Here is a 21,827-nt window from a genome sequence, read left to right as displayed (position 1 = left end):
GATTATTTCTCTTCTGTTGGAGTGGAAGCCCAGGACACACATTAGGTTCTGGATTGCAGGCTAAAGCAGCTCCTAAAAGCAGAAGAGAGTGGAGAGGAAGAGAGTACCAAGCCCTTCTGAAACTGTACTCAGATGCAGGTAAGCAGGCCGAAGACCTGGAACATCTCCACAAACCCATCAGTGCTTTGAGAAGTCAGAGGAGAGGACAAGCTACTCTTACACTTCTGTTTCACATTCTACAGTGGAAGCAAAAGACATTTGCTGGTGCTACACATACATATGCAGACAAGTACTGCTTTTTGTCATCTTCAGTCTCAGAGGTACTCATGATTTCACACATATTCCAATTTAAATGAAGTCCTTGTATTTTCAGAAGTGGCCAACACTTAATAGGCTTTCAGTTTATTAGAATGAACAGAGCCCCAGCTTTGAGGTGTCACTTCGAAGACTATGTACACCACAGGCCTGTGAGATCCTGACTGAGGGCAGACTAGGACAGCCTTGCTGTGTGATCTTGACATATTGAATGTCTTTGTGTCTCATCTGTCTCAAATACATACAGAAAAACCTATTTTAGCCCTAATGCAGGGCTAACCCGGTTGCTGGCTTCATATTTAACAATTAGGAAAAAGAAGAGACAAGAGGAAAGGCAGAACATGACAATCGTGAACAACAGCTTGGGCCAGTGCTTACAAGAACTAACAGACTCTACAAACTGGTTACCCCCAAGTGGTAGAGTCAGATTTGGTACTTACCTGCAATTCTGTTCAGCATTTTCTGATCTTCCTCCAACATTTTCACATAGAGCACTTGGTTATTAAACTGTCCAATCCCATGAAATGTCATATTAAAGTCTTTACCCTGCAAGATGTCTTCCACTTTAATCTTGCTCTGCTTCAGTGCCAGAACAGCCCTTAAAAAATAATATATAAATGCTCAAAGTTAATAGCTTTTTTGCATATGAAAATACTGTTATATTTTTAATGCCAGCCAATATACCCGATTTTGACCACTCTGCAGCACTATGCATAGTGTAACAGGTACGCTATAATTAATTGCTAATGCTTTTGTAACAGTTGGACTTTAAATACATTGTGTCTTTCACTTCAATCTTAGATTATATATTAGAAGTGAGTTTTGCTAGTGAACACTCAAAAAATTAACATGCCAGAAAAGCTACTTGAATATATGCTGCTGAAGAGTCAAAAGGGGTAAACTGAACTTAGATTTGTGTCATGTAGTTTTAGTTATCACCATTTTCAACTGGTTCACTAGTTTTATTCTTAAACTAAAACAAATTCATTCTCCCACCTATCATTTGTCTCCATTCTATTCTCCTATTCCAGGCCAGCTAACAAAATATCAAATTGATGTTTCTGTTGTCAGCTCTATGTCACATTTCAATAAAGTTCAGGTATGCACCTTGCTGTGCACAGAAATTTCAAAAAAGTGAATTACCCAAAGACATTAAAGCTTCAAATTAAACCCTTTTTCTTAAAGACACAGAAAAAGCATGACTTTTACATTTCTAGATATAGGCACCAAGTCTTTCAGTAATATAGAACCTGCTGAAGTTTTACAGGTACCTTTCTTGACCCTGGTCTCTCAGGAAGGGGGATCCTATCAGTCTTCAAACAGAGTTTGAGCAGAAACATTCTACTAAGGCTTCATACTTCTAACAAATACTGTGTGTTTAATGAATACAAAGGCCACTTAAGCCAACAACAGTCAACATTATGAACAGTCCTCACTACTACATTGGAGTTATAACAGCTACAATCACATAAGAGCTGCTTCTTTCTAAGGCTCCTGGGGATTCAGCAGATGAAGATTTAGTAAGGACAGGATTCAAGGTGGAAAGAGAATTAATTCTTTGTAAAGGATCTTGTTTTTTCTGCCTTAATAACAAGCAGTGCTATTCTAGCCCTTCATCTAAGTCCATAATGTCTAAGCAACCATTAAATATTGCTAGGACAATTTCTCCCATCAAATGGTTTGTGTTGAAAGGGACCTTAGAGACTATTTAGTTCAAACTATCCTGCCATGGGTAGGGACACCAACTAGATCACCAACTTAAAACCCCATCCAGCCTGGTTTTGAATACTTCCAGGGATGGGGCATCCACAACTTCTCTGTTCAGGATCAGCACAGCAAAGAATTTCTTCCTAGTATCTAATCTAAATCTGCCCTCTTTATTTTAAAGCCATCCCCCTTTGTCCGGTCACTAGACGACCACCTAAGAAGTTCCTCTCCAGCTTCTGCCACGGGATTTGAAGATGTCTCTCTCCTCCTGTAGGGGGCAGGGCTGTCTGTATCAGCAGTGCTGTTAGCTTGAGGGTGAGACATACTCAGCCTAACAGCTTAAGGCGTTCTTTCATGTGATAGCACAGAGCAGTAGCCACTGAACTACAGCATCATTTGGAAGAGCTACGTAGGTAGGTGAAAGATACAGATTGAAAAGCATTTTGCAAGGCAGATCTGCTTTTCATTAGGTATGCCCATTATTTTTACATTACAGACACACATTGACTCTTAAGTTCATTAACACTACTTAGCTCTACTCACCTCCCTAACTAATTAATTCCCATTTTTACTGCTGCTCTCAACTAGCTTCCTATCCTCCTGGATGACAGCCTGCCCAGTCAGCAGCACTGGCACGGGGTTTTTATTACTGAATTACTGTACATCATCTTCTGCATGAGGTTCTTTAGCACATATAACACTCCTATTTTTTTTTCCCCTCAGACACTCCAAAAAAGTTCCTGGAGTGTACAACAGAGATAATTTTAAAATAAGGCACATACAAACTTGTAACGTGCATCTTAGTCATGTTTAACTGGTGCTGCCTGTATGGGCAGAAGAGTCTTTTTTCTAGTCATATTGGTTCTTTTGACACCTTTCCAGCTAGGCATTCTGCTTTAAACCCAAGCAGATCCTGTGTGACACTCATATGGTGTTGAGGCCTGTTTTTCATTCCTATGCTGATGTGTGCCAAGGCCCCCGGAGAAAGAGCTGCTCTCACCAGGTCCCCACCTCTACCATGCAATATGCTCCTGGCATATAAGGGCCTTTCCTTTCTGCCTCCTCATATCAAGAAGTCTCAGGTTTCCTAGTGGGGTACAGTAGCATAAGTCTTAGAGAAAAAACCAGCAGCATACTGGCTCTGCTTTCTCGACCCTCCTAGCAGTTCTAGCCTTTCTGACCACAGGGTATCTTTCCTTAGCCGTCTTTCAATATCCTCTTAATTCACAGGGCCACAGCAACAACCCACAGCTTGGATTAGACAAGAGAGCAACTTGGAAAGGAATTAAGCAGATTATTTTGTTGTTTTCCGCTTAGTGTAAGATGTCCTAACAGCTAACCTTTTCCAGCTAATACAAATATAACTGATCTGAGAAGCTGTGGTTTCTCAAGAAAACTTACATCTGTTGAGCTAATTTGTGGTAGTAACACAGTAAAAAAGTAGTAATATCATTTATAGAAACATTGCTTTTTCCCTTCACCCCATGGCAGATACACAAAATTTCAACCTCTGATGCATCATCACATCCAGCTTTTGTAAAGATTCTTCCTGAGAGGTATTAAAAGCAAGACAGAAACCAATCAAAAAAAGGTCTTAGAAAAATTGTGTGTAGGCTCTAATAAAACAATTATTCACAATAGCAGCAGTAAAGCTACCACATTTACAAGAAAATTAGCTGCACTTAAATTTTGCAAGAGTCTTACTTTTTTATTTCTTCTTCTGTTCCCAAGTGAGCTACTATTATAGTAAGGTGCATAGTTTGAATAGGAAGAAGAGCTCGCGACAGGTCAGGTTCTTTAGAGAATATGTGCTCTTGGACATCTTCAATTCTGTCCAAAATCTGCAATGCAGAAAGATGAAACAGGGAACAAATTTTCATTTTGGAATGCCCATATATTACTTGAAAAATTCAGAATGCTGAAGCCTTACACACTCAAAAATGCAACTCAATATTTGAGCCAGGAACCTACACAATCAACCCCCTCCACCCCCTAGATCCATCATATAGCAATTTTCAAACTTAATTTTTCAGGAATTGATTGATCTCTTTTCCTTCTTTTAAAGCCTACAGGCTAAACTCATAGGTCTCCTGTGAACCACAATGCCTAGATTTTAAAGTAGATGTGAATCTGACCCTAAGCATGTTAAATTTAAGCTTACAGCACTGTGTAAATATTGATGGGATCTTCATGCAGTTGTCAGTTGTTAATAGGCTATGGAAATTGAATAGCATTTCCATAATTAGTCTTATGCCATTTTCTGATTACAAGTTTGATCACAGATTAAACTGAGATCTCTTCCCAAAAGGAAAACGTAGCAGCAAACAAAGTAGATTGACTGGATAAACATGCTGTTTTCTGAGCTGGTGTTTCTTAGAGCTGTGTGGTCAGTCTATGGCTCTTGTGGATCTGTGCCTTTAAACAACTGACTCCAAAGATTTTTTTTTTCGATATGATCTCTTAGGTTTTATAAGTCAGTCATAGAAACAGGCAGGAGAGAGAAGAATTCAATCACACAGGGACTAAGTACCTAGTGGAAGCCTTTGTTACAGACAAGTCATTTAGAGATTTTCAGATTATTTCACCGAGCAAATTCTGGCTTACATGCCTAAGTTCCTACACTTATTGGAGCTCCACTTTATTCTTACATAGATTGAAACAGCTGGGTCAATATGCTTTTTTTTTGCTGTCTTTCTACATACAGCTTCAGCAGTCATTGTGCAGTCCTGTAAATAGTCCCACAGTCTGCACGTCAGAAGAGATTAGTATAGCAAGTTTCTGATAAACATGAGGATAAAAGCTACAAACAATTAAAATAACCATTTGAAGATACAAACTCCCTGAATTCACAAACTCTTACGGTACATTTGTCACTGTGAAAAATGCATCACCGAAATGACTCTTACATCAAGCTAATTCCTACTGCAACTGAAGCACAATTTATTGCAGCCTGCTATTTACAGCACATGTTTAGATTGTGAAAACATGGAGCAGGAATCAAGCCATCAAGTTGTCTGACCACACAAACTGCAACCTTTGCTTCAACAGACTGGGTTACATGTTGAGAGCAATTGCAAAACAGCCTCCCGTTCTCCTCCCTTGTCCAGTCGTTCCAAGAATATCCTTGAAATAAGAAAGAAGATCCTTTTACCTTCTCAATTTGAGGCACAGACACCTGGGAAGCTGAGCTGGAGTGAAATTCCTTCAGGTAAACATTTAACTACTATTACAGAGCAATGTTAACGTTAATGTCTTTTCTTACCTCTCTTTGTCAGCTTCACATGTTTCTTCAAAACTTCCTGTTCCCTCTCCCGTGAGAATGATCTACCTTATCTCTCTACAGCTTTTTTTTTTTTATTGGTGTATCAATCTGTAACACTTTTCTGTAAGTGCTGTGTATTTGATGGGATAGCTAGTTTCTCCTTTTCTTTTCTTTTTTCTTTTTTTTTTTTTGGAGCAGTGTGGGGGGATTATGTGAGGAACAGGAAGGAAGCACTTTTAATGGAGTATTGAATGTCTGAGACCACAATATTCTTAGATCCAACCCAGTCCAAGTCTGGTGTGCAGCCTCCTGGAGTCCTGCTTAGACACAAAGAGAGAAGGGCTATGCACCCACCAGGACTGGAACAAGGCTTTTCCTTTGTCCTCTTGAAAGAGAAAAATGTAGACAGCCCTAGGCCCTGTCACGTGCAGAGCTCTCTTAAAAGTATAATTAGGGCAAAATAATTATACCCAAAAAACTAACAGCATCTTTAAAACCCTTCTCTAATATAGAAGGTCTACAGTGTAACATCACATTGTATGTTCAGTAAGGTAAGGAGCCTCTGCTTTATGAGTAAAAGCATCTGAAATGGTCACATTTCTGAAATATGTGCATATATGTATGTATACACACACATTTGGTCAGCAGGTTAAGAGAGGTGATTCTGCCCCTCTACTCTACTCTGGTTAGACCCCACTGGGAAGTGTTGCATCCAGCTCTGGGGCCTCCAGCACAGGAAGGACATCGAAAAAAATTCTTTACTGTGAGGGTGGTTAGACACTGGAACAGTTTGCTCAGAGAACTTGTGGATACCCCATCCCTGGAAATGCTCAAGGCCAGGTTGGATGGACCTCAGAGCAACCTGGTCTAGTGAAAGGTGCCTCTGCCCATGGCAGGGAGGTTGGAACTGGATGATCTCTAAGGTCCCTTCCAACCCAAACCATTCTATGATTTGTTTACTCACTCTGCATATATACACACCATGCTTACAGAACTGCACCCCTCAGTTTCTTTCAGAGCCTCACACAGGGCTGTCTCAGGTCACTGCCACCCTTAAAGGTATCACTTTAGAGGAGCATAAACTGGCAATATCTTGGGCAGAGCATCCAACTGAGGATGTCAGAGCTGCCAGTTTACCAGGGCTGATGTGAGAGCAGAGAAATTTGGAAGAGAAAAATCAAAACAAAGAAAGGAAAAAGAGGGGAAGGACATTCACAGAGCTGTACAGGATGTGGTCATAAGCCATATATTAGGACACTCAAATCTCATTAAAATACCAGAATAAGTTAGGCATTCATGACCCTTCAAGCTGTTCCATGATCTCATTCCTCAGATGGCAGGAAACTTTCCAGTTTCCAGCTTAGATTTATTCCTTGCCCACTTTATACCCATTTGTTCGCCTGCCAACATTGTCTTCAGCTTACACAGTTATTTTCCCTTCCTGGCATTTATCTTCCTGATGTGCTCTGCACTTTTGTTCACCTCTCAAAAGCCAGTCATATGCAGGAATCACTGAAAGTTATATGAGGCCATCCTCCAGATAACCTCCAAAGATCATTCTGCTCAAGACAAAGCCATAGCAAATAATTGCCTACCAAGAGAAAGGCACTTTTTGACGTCTCCCTCTAACACATACGTAGTGGTTTTACACTTAACTAAGGCAAAAAACAAAAACTCAGAAGCCTGCCAAAGCAAGCTACTGTACTGCAGCTGCTTGTCACACTGGAAAAAAAAAAAAAAACAAAGGAAAAAAATCTGTACAACAGATATAGCAATCCTACTTAATTATTGCCTTTCAGCAGTAAAAATACAGTCATGCCAGTTACCACGTGGAAGCTTAAACTCGGAACACAAAAGGAATCAAGTTATATATTGCAACAAACAGTATCCATTTGGTTCACTGGAAAAAGCACCATAAACTAAAAACAGGAGCTGGTAATAGAGGGTTATATTTTCACTCTGTTCATACAAGTTAATATTCAAGTTTTGCCTTTTACATTTGCTTCATAAGAAGATATCCCAAGATGCATATATATATACATATGTATTATAAATATTAATAATCCATAGAATTTTTATACTCTTTCTCAGTTCTGCCCATGCTAGCTGGGACTCAGTAGTCACTGATTCAAATTAAGACTTTCCTCTGCTTGTCTCTGTCAAGTGGAATAGTATGCTCCTTGTCATTACACCCCAGAGCTTTTCTTTCTCTCCATAGTATTTTTGAGTGCACAGCCACCTGCTGCCCCTATGTAAAGGCATGGGGCATGTCCCACCTTACAGTGCTGCTGTTCTGCAAAAGGAGTAGGGCTCCAGCCAAGCCCCCTTGGGATGCAGCAGGTACTGGGACAAAGTGAGAGCTCTTTCTGCTTTTGCATCCTCTGAGCAACTGTGAACAAAACTGCCATCAGCAGGTCACAGTTGTCTATGAAAGGCTAATGGGTAAAAAACCTGTTCATAAAGGTACTAACAGTGCTGCTTTGAGAATGAGACATTCTGTATCCTTCTTCCAGAAAGTTTTGTGTGCGCTTCAAAATTCATACCAGCAAAATGGGAAGAAGTAGTTCAATGTGAACTACCATTTTCCCTGCTAACAAGTACAGAGAGTTATGCAGAAGTTATTTATGATTTGCTTGAAGCCCCTACGTTGTAAAGAAAGTTTTGTTCATTGAAATCAGTCTCTACACCTATTGTATCCTTTTTGGAATTAATTCTATGGATCTTATGATAGTGCCTGTAGTAGCCAAGCCCTGCAAGTATGTACTGACATATTTCAGAAGAAGCCTTTACTGTGGTAACTGGAATGCTTTAGGTCCCCCACAAAGTCTCTAGAAGAAAATAATTCTATTTGGATTTCCACTGTTTTCTGTACCTAGGTTTAACGATATGGAGGTGAAATCATCCCTTGCTTTTTTCAACATTTTTTAAACATGGAAACCATAGAATAGAGCACATCTGGATAAAGTATGATCATAAAGACTCTACACATGGGTTCTTGAAATTAACTGTCTGCCTAAGATCTCAGGAAAGTTTGTTGGATAAAAGATGGAGAAAAGAGATCAATTCCATGTAATCTTCTGTAGAAGAGAAGAAAATTCTCATTCTCCCTTGTGAACTTCAGTGGAAAAGAAGATGAACAAAGAAATTAATACCATTTTACTAAATACAGCCATAAGACAATGTAGGATGGGACAATGCAAGATGATAAAAGCCACTGCTTTTGTTTGAAAAAAATTACAGAATAGAAGATTATTGATGGGAGACAACACGTCTGACCCTTTAGAAAGGGCAGTAGTAATCCTGAAAGTATTTTTTTTCCTAGCAGTAGCTGAAACATTGGTATGTTATAGACAAAGCTCTATCTATAAAGAAAAAAAAAGCACAACACTTAAAAGGGCTGCTAAGGGTAAGTTTACTCCCTCCCAGCCAGACTCAATACACTACTTAAGGTAAGGGAGCAGAATTTGGTCACTCTTGGCTTGTAAACAAGCTTTGCAACAAATATAAATAAGAAATTAAGTGTAAGTTTAAAGTTAAGGGTTTTCTTTTGTTTGTTTTGATAGAACAGCTACTCCAAAGTACCTGATCATCTGTTATTGGAATAGCAACAAAGTAATTTGGAGCCTCTTGTGGACATTTCTTAGACACTTCTTGTCCTTGGTCTTCCTTCTGGTCTTCCACCATCCCCTTGGGCCCTTCTTGAATACCACCTTGCTCCTGCCTCAACTCTCTGGTTCTTTGGCCTTCCTTTTGTGGGGGCAGATCTGCTTTTAGCTGTTCCAGCTCTTGGCTCTGGTTCTGCAGCTGCTCCTCTTTCATCATCCCATCCAGATCTGCTGTGTCTCCAGCCCGCATCACCTGCAGCTCCACCACTTCTGCTCTTTCCTCTTGGTTCTGGTCCTGCTGGGTTTTTGACATTTCTCCTTGATCTTCCTTTTGGTTCAGGACCCCCTGCTCCAGCAGCTCCACTACAGCTAGCTCTCTCTGACCTTCAGATCTTGTCATTGGCTCTCCCTGATTTTGTTTTGAGGTCTGCCATTCTTCATTACCTAGGGCTTCCTCTCCTTGGTCCTGGAGGCAGGTTACCTCTTCTGGGTCACAGACCAACTGCAGCTGCACTATGACTTTGATGCCAGCGGTACCTTGTCCTTGTTCCTGGGGCTGTACCTGTACAGTTACTTGTGGGAAAGATGGCCCTTGGCCCTGCTGCTGTAACTGCACCTGCACAGTCATTGATGGGGCCTTCCATCTTGGGCTTGGCTTCTGAGGCTGCACCTGCACAGTCACCTCCGGGCACTCCCACTCCTGGCTCATCTTCTGGGGCCGCACCTTCACGGTGACTTCTGGGGCCTCCCATCCCTGGTCTGTTTGTTGTGGTCCCATGTCTGAGGCCATGCCTCCTTGCACTGTCTGCCGCTGTGGCAGCACATGGATATTGTTCTCTCCCTGGGGCTGCTGAGCAGGGGTCAGTGTCTGTGCTGCTGAGAGATGGTCTCTTCCTTGCTCCAGCTGTCCTGGTGAGCAGAGTTGCTGAGCTCTCTCTGGGCTTTCATCCACGTGAACCTGCTCCTGGATCATCTCTTGATGCCGACTCCTACACAACTCCCGTTTTATTGCCTTCATCTTATAACTCCAAAACTTTCTTCTCCTAGGCTGGGGATTCTCCAAGATCCTCCTGCTCTTTCTCTGGGGCTTGAAGTACTTATTTAAAGGAACTGGAAGAGGGGGGGAAAAAAAAAAAAAGTCCAACAGCTATCAAAAAAATATTTCTTACAATAGTTCAGTCTGGGTTCACCTCTGAAGTTGGACTTACTACAGGGAGCTCCAAGTAGGTCAAATAGCTCAATCTAAAAACCTCTGGAGAGCCCACCTAAAGACTGAACCACTGCTTCTAGTCACTATACTGTGGTCTTGACTGCTGCTCTTACCCTGATTGTGTCTCCCATACTTTAAAGCATGAACATACCATTTCACAGCATGAAGCAGTAGAGAGACATAGGCCTAATCAAGAGACTGCAGGTGTGTTGCCTAGTGGTAGTTACTTACAGAGATTCAGATGTAGAGAATAACCTGATTAAAAAGACTCAGAAGTTGAATACATCCAGAAACAAATCACCAAGGAAGCTCTGGTCTCCTGTAACTGCAATATGTTACCATCTAATCAGACCAGCACACACTACTACTTTTTTTTTCCCTTTCCATGCATACATTACAGTTTTTTCTACAGTAAGTTGCTGCTACATCCTTATTTATCTTAACATCCCCCATTCACTCCATCTCATTTCCTTCTCTTCTGAAGTAAAGTTGCAGAGAATGTGTTTTGCTCATCCATACTGTTTGGATAAAAGCAGTGAAGGCACTGAAAGAACAAAGGGATACTTTTTTCCCCCTACTTATTTCAGAGGCAAATTCCACAGAAGCCCAGAAAACCAAGAACATTTCTTCATCAGCCGTTGTAGCTCAACTGAGCTGAAAAGAAATGCCACTTTTTGAGGAAGACATCTAAGCAAATAAATTCTACAGACTAAACAGGACTGAGCCGCATGAGAAAAATGCTTCAAACCCCAGACTATAACCTGCCTTGACTTCAAGTCCTTCCAAGTCATGGTAGCATTGTGGTTTTTTCCACTGAAGCTATAAAAAAGTAGGCAGATATATTTTTCATAAATCTGCTCTCCAAGACAACCAAAATGTTTGTTAAAATTTTGCAGGAAAACTAGATCCCTTCCCACCCCCACAAAACCCACAACCATGAAAAAGAGTCAAAATTAAATAGAAAAAGCCCAAAAAATTCACACACAGCCTACATATTTTAATGTTGGGCAATCCAATATATGTAGTACAGCTATCTCTTCATTAAAAAAAATATACCACAAAACCAACTTATTTTTGCAGCGGGCTAAAATGAAAAGCTTAAACTCACACTGAATTTCACAAGGCTATTATACATTCTTTCTAGAGTCCAGATGTAGGGGTGTTGTTCCATAGATTAGACTAGTTTTAAAAAGGATGTTTTAATACCTGCATATATTTCACATGCAATTTCACTAGACATATCTACATTTCTTGTATTCTATTACACTTTAAGAATTTTGTGGACTGTACATCAAATGTAAAGCCTTAAAGAGACTAACAAAGATTTTTAGAATGGAAGAGGCCAAATGCCTATGGAAATAGACTGATCCTACCTCTCTGGAAATGAAGCACTGTGGTCATAAACTTATTATAAAATCAGCTATTATCCATGATATTTGTGCCTGGGCTTCAACAGAAGATTTTGTCCTTCTGGAAGAGTGTTTAATCAGTGATATGATGAGTCCCTGATCAGCTAGTAGATGATCCTTAATGAAGGGCACTATCTAATGCTGTACTTCATCCTGAAACAGCATGAAACTTCCTTTCAAATATCTCTGACATCAGCTTTGACAAAAAGAAGCTCTGCCACTGCTTTCATGTCTTCGCTGTCCAAGCGAGGAACTGGGAAAAAAGAACAGTATTGAAGTCTCCCAGAGAATCCCTTTCAACATACAACTGCCATAGAACACTTCTGCATTTCAGTACTTGTAATGGGATAGCAGCTGCTGAGACACCATTACACTCTACAGTCAAGGTACTTGAGAAAGCTTTTTCTCTTTCAGAAGCTGTCATGTAAATTAAGCCTCAAGGCTGTGCAAAGCCTTGGTAAGCAGCTATTACAATAGTTCAGAGAATGCAGCATCTAAGTTAGCTCTAAACAAGTATTTAGATGCTTGAAGATGAATCAGAAAGAGTTTCATGCATGTAGAGTGACAAGACTCATGCCACTAAAACTTCATAAACCCCATTGAAGTGTCTTATTAGCAACGTGCAGCTGAGGCATAACAAGCTGAAACAAACCCTGTCTTGCACTCAGCCTGAGCTGCTCCACTATGAAAATTCATTAAAACAGGTAACAGCTTGTAACAAGATGCCGTGATGGTGGACATTTGTTTATGGTTTTGTTGGTCTTTTTTTTTTTCACCCCTGAACTAACACTTAAAATCATGTCATCTCTCTTGCATCTGTGCCTGCACAGGCTATCATCAATGTAGCAAAGAGAAATGCAGCAACTCATGTTGAATATAGAAGAATCACATAGAAAGAAGCTTCAGTGCCCTTTACAAGATAATAGATAATTTTTATGGTTTTCAATAGATAATATCAAGGTAGTCTCAACAATATTGCAGTTCATTGCCTACACTATTTCACTCTTAAACCTGTATTGCTTCATATGTGCACATTTACCACAAAACTTTTAGTTGATAATCCCACCACTTAAAAAGGATTAGAGATGCAACTGTTACCCAGCCATCCCTACACTATTTGCAAGTCCTTACATCCATTGTGTGGCTGTCATCAAGTCCATAATTATGGGCTCAGGATTCTTCTGCCTGAACTCCTCAGAGGCTGATGGAGTGGTAACATCTTAGTCCTTCAAACATTTCAACACTTGTGTAAAATAAAAAGTGGCTGGACATCCTGAGTGTTAGTGTCTCAGAGGACCCCAAGTTTTCTCCAAGTCTCCCCTCCAACAGTTATTCTGACCCCTGCCAAGACATTTAGCCTACATGACACCAAATACTTGTCTACCAGCAACAAGCTCCAGCGCAAGGCAGGCAGCCAAGAGCTGAAGACTGCAGTCTATACAAATAAGAAAGGTTCCTGCCCCCATGGCACTTAAAGAGCCCTGAAATACACCCTGAGGAGGTCCTGCAAGAAGCTGGAAGGCCACCCACCTGCATCTCAAACATTTAAACTATGAAGAAAGCTCTTTCTTCAAATAAGTTGTTTATTCCATTTTCAGTCTTCTGACAGACAGAACTCATGCAGACACTTGTATCCCAGCCAGCAGCTCTGAAACAACAGTTCTAAAGCACAAGCTCCAGAGGCAAGCTCCCCTCACACTCAGCCCCATGCCAAAGTTTGGAAATCAATACTAGCTGTGCCTAACTAGCATCAGCCTTGATCAAAAGGGTCTAGAAGCATCTTGAAGGAAAGCTGACCTGCCTCATGCAGACGTTGGCTAAATGCTGCCTAAGACCTCAGTCTTTCTGATACTTCTCACTTCCTCAGTCTCAAAAGAATGAAATTACCAATGCGAATGGCAATACAAAATTCACCTCTGCTGCTCTAAGCTTGAATTCTACTGTGAAATAAAATTCCCCTTTGCCCAACTGATTGCATTGACAGTGTTAAGATCCCATACCCTGGAAGTCAGGCAACATTTGCTTCCACCCAGAAACAGTTTTTGCTCTTCAGAGAAGTGCCACAGGAAATTGTTGAATGGGTGACACTGCCTCAGTACCTCTGAGGGATGATGCTCAGGTCCGCTACAGCCACTTTGTCTCATGCAAAACATCCTCTCTGCACAGACTAAAAGCCATGAGAACAGCTTTTACACAGTTCTGTTTCATCAGATAGGTCGGGAACTCCTCAGCTGTGACAGTAACATGGAAGTTTGTTGGCACTGGTCTGGTAAGCTGAAAATAAAACTCTATTTATGGACCTTGCTTTCTGCACAAGTCCTCTCCCTTACTAGCCAGTTACAGGAGAGCAGGATGCAAATGCAGTTCAGCACATGAGGCATAGACTTGCATCTTAGGTACAGAGAGGCAGCTTAGAATGCTGGGGATAAATGGAAGATTTACCAGGTCCTGGTCAAGCATAGGCACGTGGCCACTGTAATAATTCTCTTCTTGTGCTTTACCCAAGATCTACATGGCTTCCTGGGTCCTCAGTACTCCCCCTGTTTCTTTTCAAATAAAGCTATCAGCTTACTGAAATAAGCTGATGTACACAAACCAAAAGGCATTTGAAGCCAAAAGACCTGGATGCTGCAGAAAAAATCTCTCTCTAAACAATATCACCCTCTGGCAACCCATGCTTAAAACATCCTGCCATGCTAGGATGTTTTTCTTGCAAAGATACCTTTTCAGCATTCAGCTCCCCCAATGTTAAGGAGAAGACAATGCAACAAGGCAAGGAACCTGCCATAAATATACTCTTACAAACAATATTTCTGCATGAAGATGTATCATCCAAATCATCACAGTATGCCACAAGATCTGTTCATTTATTCTCTATGAATTAAAACTAAATTAAGTTCAATCAAGAGAAAACACAGAAATTATTGTTTCTCCCCCCTTACCAGTTTATTGCACCTTCATGAGGTACACATTTTGTTGCACTTGTTGAGAAATGGTAGCAAGAGAAGAGGAACCAAGTTTAAATACAAAATTCATTGTACAGTACGACTTCAAGTAGGGAATTATTTTACTGAGGCATATTTTATCCTGTCTCATCTTAGTTTTTCCTAGAGGTTTAATACAGGGACAATAGGAAGGGTAAAGGTGAGAGGGAATAGAGAGCCATAGTTAATTAACGCAGAATAGAGAATGAGTAATCAAAAGCATCACTGTTCTCTTGTCCATACCTGCATGTTTCTTCAGGCTCTAAACCAAGCCCACTCATGGTGTAGTAAATTCTTCAGTTGCTTTCTTTGTGTGTAGCTTTATCTATTAATCAAGAGGTACTGAAGTTCAAGGGTTTCTTGACGTTTTAATTTATTAGTTCCATTTTCCTAGTATAAAAGTAGCAAAAGGAGGCAACTCACACCTCTCAAAACTGATACTGTATTTGGTGATGTCTATTTTTCTCTGACTAGTAGACGAAGTAACAAATGAGCATAGCATTCCAAACTGCTATTCACCAGTAGGCTGCTAAATCCTTACCAAGAGTAAATTTAAAGGGTTTGTTCCCCTACAGAAGTGAGACTAAAGAAAGGGAGGGTGAAAATAAGAGAAACAGCAGCTCTGAAGTGAATAATATGTATGTTTGGTGGAAAGACATTAGAGACAGAAACACCCACCATTCAGAGCACACGTGTACTTTACAAAGGTACTTTTTCCTTAGTGGCTAATTACAATGCCACACTTTGTCAGACCCCAGTGAATGAATTGTTCCCAGAGTACAGATGAAAGATAAGAAAGGCTTGACTTGTATTTAATGATCTACCATTATCATATCTGTATGTGGACAGAGTTTCAGCATTTAGCATGCAGTATGCATATAATAGCGACTACAGGATCTTAAAGACCATCACTACACGGTGGAGAAGGAAAGCCAATAACACCATTCCTCTGAAGTGGAATGCAGTTATTAGCTTTTAGGTGATTTTGTGTAGCTTGCTTTATTAGCCATTGTTTAAAACGCTATAATTAGAAAAAATATTGGATATGCAAGATAAACTATCCTCCCTCAAATAATACATGCTCCCCTGTGTGTTATGGTCATTATACATTGTGTTAAAGAGGTTTTGTAGAAGTTTCTTTACACTGACTAAAATAATATGATGATTGTGCCACTTTCCTACTGCAGCAAAAAACCAACTCACCCATAAAATGTGTCCCAATCATTGCATTTCTTCATGAAGATCTCTGAGCAACCATTAAACAGTAATTATCTTGGATACTGTACTGGTCTTTTAGGTGTAACAGAAGCAGATATTCTATACCTTCTCAGTTGGTTTAATTGTAATCTCTGCTGTCTCCCTCCCCACAGCCCCAAGTGAAGCAAAACTCAGTTAAGGTGCAATTCATCTGAGCACATTAGTCTGCATTTCAAAGTGCATCTTTATACTCCCTAAAATGAAACAAGAGTGTTACCCAAGATAATCTTAGGAATTTGCATAACATAATCAGCACACACTTGAGATTACTTTGATTTTTGGTAGGCTTATCATTTATGCAAGTAAACACCATTCTTTAAAAAGGTAAGATTCAATCACTTCTGATACATGAGCAACTAAAATACTGGGACTGAAGCAATATTTAAAAAGCATGATGTTACACACAATTAGCTGCTCTCCAGCATGCCTAGCAGGGATGTCCTGACTTCGTTACTCCTTCCCAAAGGCAGTCCCCATTTAACAGACTGATTTGAAAAAGATACCATTCTAGTAACCAAGGTTTCCCCCTCACTTGAGCAGAAGCTTCAAAGTCAGGCTCTCCACACCAGGACACCCTCAGCTCCCACCAGTTCAGCCAGACCTGGCATCCCCATTGCCCTTTGGCCTCAGCACTTCTGAAGCACCCACAGACCAAACAAGCTCCATACAGGATGGATGTCTCTTCCACAGGTGCTTCTGTCTTTATATTAAAGCACTTGTTGTGTGCAAAGGCAGGGCTTAACTCTGTCAGATTTACAAAGCCCACAGCTGTGGATTTCTGAAAGCATAGTCCAGATGCCTTACTCTATCACAGACAATTTCTTGTTGCACTTCCACAAACTCCATTATCTCAGCAGTAGTTCACAAATCAGAATACTTTTAAGTGTCTGCTTTCCCACTATCAACTAAGGATACAAACTTTAATCCAAAATACAGGGCATTACATCACCTCAGCCTCTGCTTGTGGTGGTCTCCAGTAGCATCCAGCCACAGTGGCTGTCTGCAAGTTAAAGGATTTACTCAGCAGATTAATGGTTCTTCTTAAGTACCTCATATCTACTTTGAAAAGCAAATATGGACTATTTGCTGCTTTAAAAAAATTATTCTACAAGCATACAAGAACATCTGGAAGTCTCCATCTTAAGTGACTCTATATCTAACCCTGAGGAGAGAGAATACTCCATCTGAACAGCTAAGCCTTCATGAGTTTTAATTTATACATATTTCGAAACCCTGCATGAGCATCCAAGCCACTTAATGTCAAGTCCTTAGTTCACACTTGCCTGAAGCCTTGCTAATCAGCCAATTACAAAAATACTATTCAGACAAGAAGTGTGAAAGGACTCAGGCTCACACATTCTTTAGCCTTGGGCAGAACATAGTATAGCCAGGGCATGTCAGCTGTGCAGCAAGCTCTGCAAAGGAACATCCAACAACCACACAGCATCCAGTCCTCCTTCAGCCACAGCAGTCAGCTGCGAGGTGGGCTAGAGGCAGGCTTGGAACTGCTGAAAGTCAGCATGTTCCTCTCCAGAGGAAGTAGAGATAGCACCTCTTGTCCAATGAAAAAAATCACCTCATCTTATTTTTTTTTGCTTGCTTGGAGACTGGAGATAATTTTAGGGAAACAAATGCACCTATTTAAAAATATCCTTTAAAAAAATATCTGTTCCTTAAACAAAGAATAATAAATTATTTTAATATTGAACACAGTTGCTAGACTTATAGTTGCCTAAAGACACTGGGTTTGACACTATACATTATACATAACAAGGTCTGGTTTGTACCTATTGTATAAACAAACAAATATTAGATGAAGATTTAGTTTTGCAGAATTCAAGTTATTGAAAAAAAGTTTTTTGGTATTTAAACAAGAGTTTTAGGTCAGTAGCTTAAATGTTTCTTTGCAAGTTAACTGTCTTTCACTTCTTTATTGAAGTGTTTGAAACTGCATTTTCCATTCTTCTATTGGAGAAACATATGTACCTGACTGCAAACCTGAATATTTTTCAATAACATTTAAGAACCTGCATTACACACACCTCCTTGGGAAATTTTCAAGCATGATTAATAAAAATGATCTTGGGTATTGGTGTATGTAAACAGGATGAACCATTGAAACACAACAAGGATGATTTTTCTGTCACGTAAACACACACTTCTGCAGAGTCACGCTCCCACTGTGGTTCACCCTGCACTGAAGGACTGCAGATCTAGTCAGATATGAAAAGGTAATGCTCTCTCTTCCCAGCCTCTCTACCTGTACCCTCAAGGGAGAGCGCAGGAAAATCAATGTATATGTATGGTCCAAGAAAGTGTTTCTATTTCAATAAGTAGCTCACATTATGCATGCCTTCTGTTAGAGGAACACAGATCCTTCTTCCAAAAATTATATAAAAGCATCTGAGCAGGGGGATGGAAACTGTGATGTAAGAGGCAGCCAGTGGAAAGACATATGGAGGCAGAGAAATCAGAAAGATATCAGCAGTTGGCAAATCTCCTCTTATATTTCACATTCATATGCTCACCACATTTAGACACAAAGACAGTATCCAACACTCCAGCACCAGAAGAGAGGCTGTTTTTTTGCATTCTCCGAAGAAGCACATGCTATTATAGATATGGCCCCATACAGCAAAATAATCCTAAATTGCTACTCTGAATTTTGTATTAAAGCCAGAAATAGTGACAACACACTGGACTGTAGTGAAATTATGCAACACATTACTATCATGCAAGTATGAATTGTCGACTACCATTTAATTTATACATTACTTTTTGGCCTAGGAGATGAGCAAAGCAAAAAGTTTTGTGATACTTGACTGTTATCAAGAAATTTTCTTCTCAAATTGAAGAATAATTGTTGGATATAAAGAAAACAGCTATCCCTGAAGCTCCTTTCTCTATTCACTCTAGCAAGCTGATGCTTATTAAGTTTTCAAAATTTTCCCTGTGTTTTAGTCTGGTTTGATTTGTTTTAGGGTTTGTTTGGGGGAGGTGGAGGTGTGTTTGTTTGGTTTTGAGTTTTTTGGGAGTTTTTGGTTGTTTGTGGGTTGTGGGTTTTTTGTTTGTTTGTTTTGTGGAAGGTTTTGGGGTTTTGTCTTTCTTGTGTGGTTGGGTTTTTTTGGGGGGAGGGGGTCTGAAGGGGGTGACTAAGAGGACATAATTCCACTTGTATAACTGCAATATGACCAAAGTAGAGAGTAAAGAACTACTGCTCTTATGCCACAGAACACCTACTGTAAAATGCTTCTGCCAAGCCCTCCTTGTTGTGCTTATGCCCTCTGTCTGGGGGACCAAAAAAAAAAAAAAAAAAATTGTTGTGCTTATGCCCTCTGTCTGGGGGACCAAAAAAAAAAAAAAAACAACCACAACTAAAAGTAGTTTTCTTAAATAACAACAGAAGAGCTAAGAGCAACCTACTTCCAGCTATCACTATGAAAGCTGTACTCAGATTGCAAAAATAAAAAACACTAAAACCTCTGTAGTGATTTTGTTCTGGTTTCTCTTTTAGCAGGATGTGTTGGGCTGGATTGATCCCTCCATGAATACAGGGAAATAACTACCCACAGCACCTGCACCATTTTTCTTGGGATGGGTTAGGAAAGGAGCTTACAGCAGGACAGAGAGGGAGGTTACCTCTGACTGCATCCCAACAAACTGCCAGAAGGAAATGAAAGTTTGGTGAACAAATTTAATCTGATACTACACAGTGTTTTACTAAACCACACAATCTACCCAGAGTTACAAGTTACAGGATGAGACATGATTTTGGACAGAACTCAGTTCTATACTCAGTCATCCAGCTTACTGACCTTCAAAAGCAAATCACATTAAATGCAGATCTTTTCTCCTTTCTATCCGCCAAATTTGTATTTCTTTAAAAAAGCATAACACTGGGACTTACCAGCTAGCTTGTCTTTGACAATGAATTCCCAAATGGGACAGCAAAAAGCTGACCTCTCACTGCAGCCTATTAACCCCATTAACTAAACTCATGGGTATTAGCCATAACATGTTGAGACCCTTCTGCTTCCTACAGTTACGGACACAGACAGGACTTCTTAAGCATCCATTAGGAAGTTATTAAGGCACATGCTTGCAGACACTTGAGTACAGCAGGAACAAATTAACTGCTTTGATATATTTTGTGATTGTTGTTGAGACTTCAAAGAAATGGCAATCCTGAAAGATAACTTTTCCATGAATGAAATCTTAATTTGCTAGGATCCTCTTGAGGAGGAACAACAGCTCTGGGTATATATTATGCAAACATTTCTTACATGCTGTGGCTTGTGCAGCATGTCAGAATTATTGTAGCCACTTACTACCCTCATACTGAAACAAAATTAACATGTCATAAACATCTCAGAGATATTTTAATTTTCTATGGCTGAATGTCTCTTGTGCGTTTTCAGACAGGTCAGATGTCCACAGAAGAGGAGGCTTTTCTGTGGGTTATGCAGGTCAGTCATCTCCACTTCAAATGTGATGCAAACACAAGAGGATGGCAGGGATGGAAAAGGAAATACACAGCACCTGCTAGATGAGATACTCTAGGGAACAAAGAAATGGGAACTTCTGAAATGTCAAGCTTGTTTCTGCAGAAGTTCTAACAAGGCTATTACTCAGAAGCATTCTCAGGAAAAGAAAATATTACTTAATGCTACAAGATAAGCAATTGTAATATATATATGTGGAATACACCTCCAGCATATGTATAGACTCATGCTTTCTTTAGAAACTGCTTCGAATTTTGTTCAGTCACTGAAGAGAGAAGGCATACTATGCTTAACTGCTCAAATAAACTATAAAGAAGGTATTTACAGGAGTTATTTTTTCTTTATTATGGATTTTTAGGAAGTGGTAATTCACCTTTCTATATCAAGGAGGCAGAAGAAAGAGTACATAAAGCTATAAACACTATTAATTACAGAGCGAGGCACAATATCATTAAGAGTTATGGAAACTGTCCTATCTCCTTTATTCCTTTTGCATCTGACTATCAAGTTTAAGAGAAAGAATAATTGAACCATTCCATCAAAATCGTGGTATGGATTAAATCCTTGCCAAGAGTGAGCTAGCATCGATTACTTATAAGAGCTACCAGTTTTAGAGCCAGTTTAGAGCCACAGAATAATACCAGAATCTCAGAAGTTGGGCCTTGAATGAACAGGCAGCTGTGTCACCAGCATGAAGGAGACAAGCATATGATCAGTAGCTTCAGAAGCAATTCAAATAGATTGAGACATCAACTGTAGTTGATCTATTTAAATTCATGAGATCATATTCAGAAACGTGGAAGAGAGCTGCAAGAATAATACGTCTCTTTGAACTAAGTCTTACAGAAAATTTATCTTTTGATAGTCTGTCTTAACATCTCAAGGCAGACTGGCACCATTACATTCTACATCAATAAAAGGAATAAAGAACTCAATAAAAAGTAATGATTAATAAAAATAAAGGAGCTCTAAAAAAATGCTCTGGGTTGGGAGCATTAGAATTAAATGGTTTTTTTAGAAGTAAACACTATGGCAATAAGAATCTTAAGTTACAGCTTGTATACATAGATATATACACATACAACGTGTATGTACATATACATACACATATACATTTTATATAACCTAAACATGCATTTTATTTATACAAACTTATGTGTGCCAATATCAGAGTATAAATCAGATTGCTCTTTCCTTAACTGTGGAAACCCTTTACACTGCATATCCATGAATTCCTTTCAGCACTAAAAGGATCCCAAAAGCAAGGAAAGATTATCTGACAGAGAATAGCAAGGACTTATCCCTGTTAGCAGTCTGCAGAGGACCTACAAATCCACTCTGCAGATCAGAGCCAGCAACTTAAGGAAGCAATTTTCCCCTCCCAATATCCCCCTTTTGGCTTCGAAGATTAAGATATCTCCCAAGGCCATGCTCTTATTAAAGCAGTTAGAAAAGCCTAAGGAAAGTCACAGCAGACTTACTGCACAGCTAAGAGGAAAAGAGGCAAATTGGATTTAAGACAGTTATTCCATAGGTGAAAAAGAATGAGAGCCACAGACAGGATCTTGGGGCAGCA

At 39.8% G+C, this 21,827-nt stretch overlaps 1 long non-coding RNA gene across 2 annotated transcripts; it reads left to right on the top strand.

Annotated features, from left to right (window-relative positions):
- Nucleotides 1-229: 229 nt before the first annotated feature.
- LOC108505283 lies at nucleotides 230-19,559 on the top strand. 2 transcript variants are annotated; one of them, XR_001877449.1, is made up of 3 exons: nucleotides 230-320; nucleotides 5,071-5,230; nucleotides 19,264-19,559. It is a non-coding gene; the product is annotated as an uncharacterized LOC108505283 (long non-coding RNA). The 2 variants fall into 2 exon arrangements; XR_001877448.1 differs by lacking the exon at nucleotides 19,264-19,559 and adding an exon at nucleotides 8,161-8,466.
- Nucleotides 19,560-21,827: the final 2,268 nt, after the last annotated feature.

Source organism: Lepidothrix coronata, unplaced genomic scaffold, assembly GCF_001604755.1.
Source record: "Lepidothrix coronata isolate B3197 unplaced genomic scaffold, Lepidothrix_coronata-1.0 Scaffold6, whole genome shotgun sequence".
NCBI lineage: Eukaryota > Metazoa > Chordata > Aves > Passeriformes > Pipridae > Lepidothrix > Lepidothrix coronata.
This window is presented reverse-complemented; position numbering and strand designations above follow the sequence as displayed.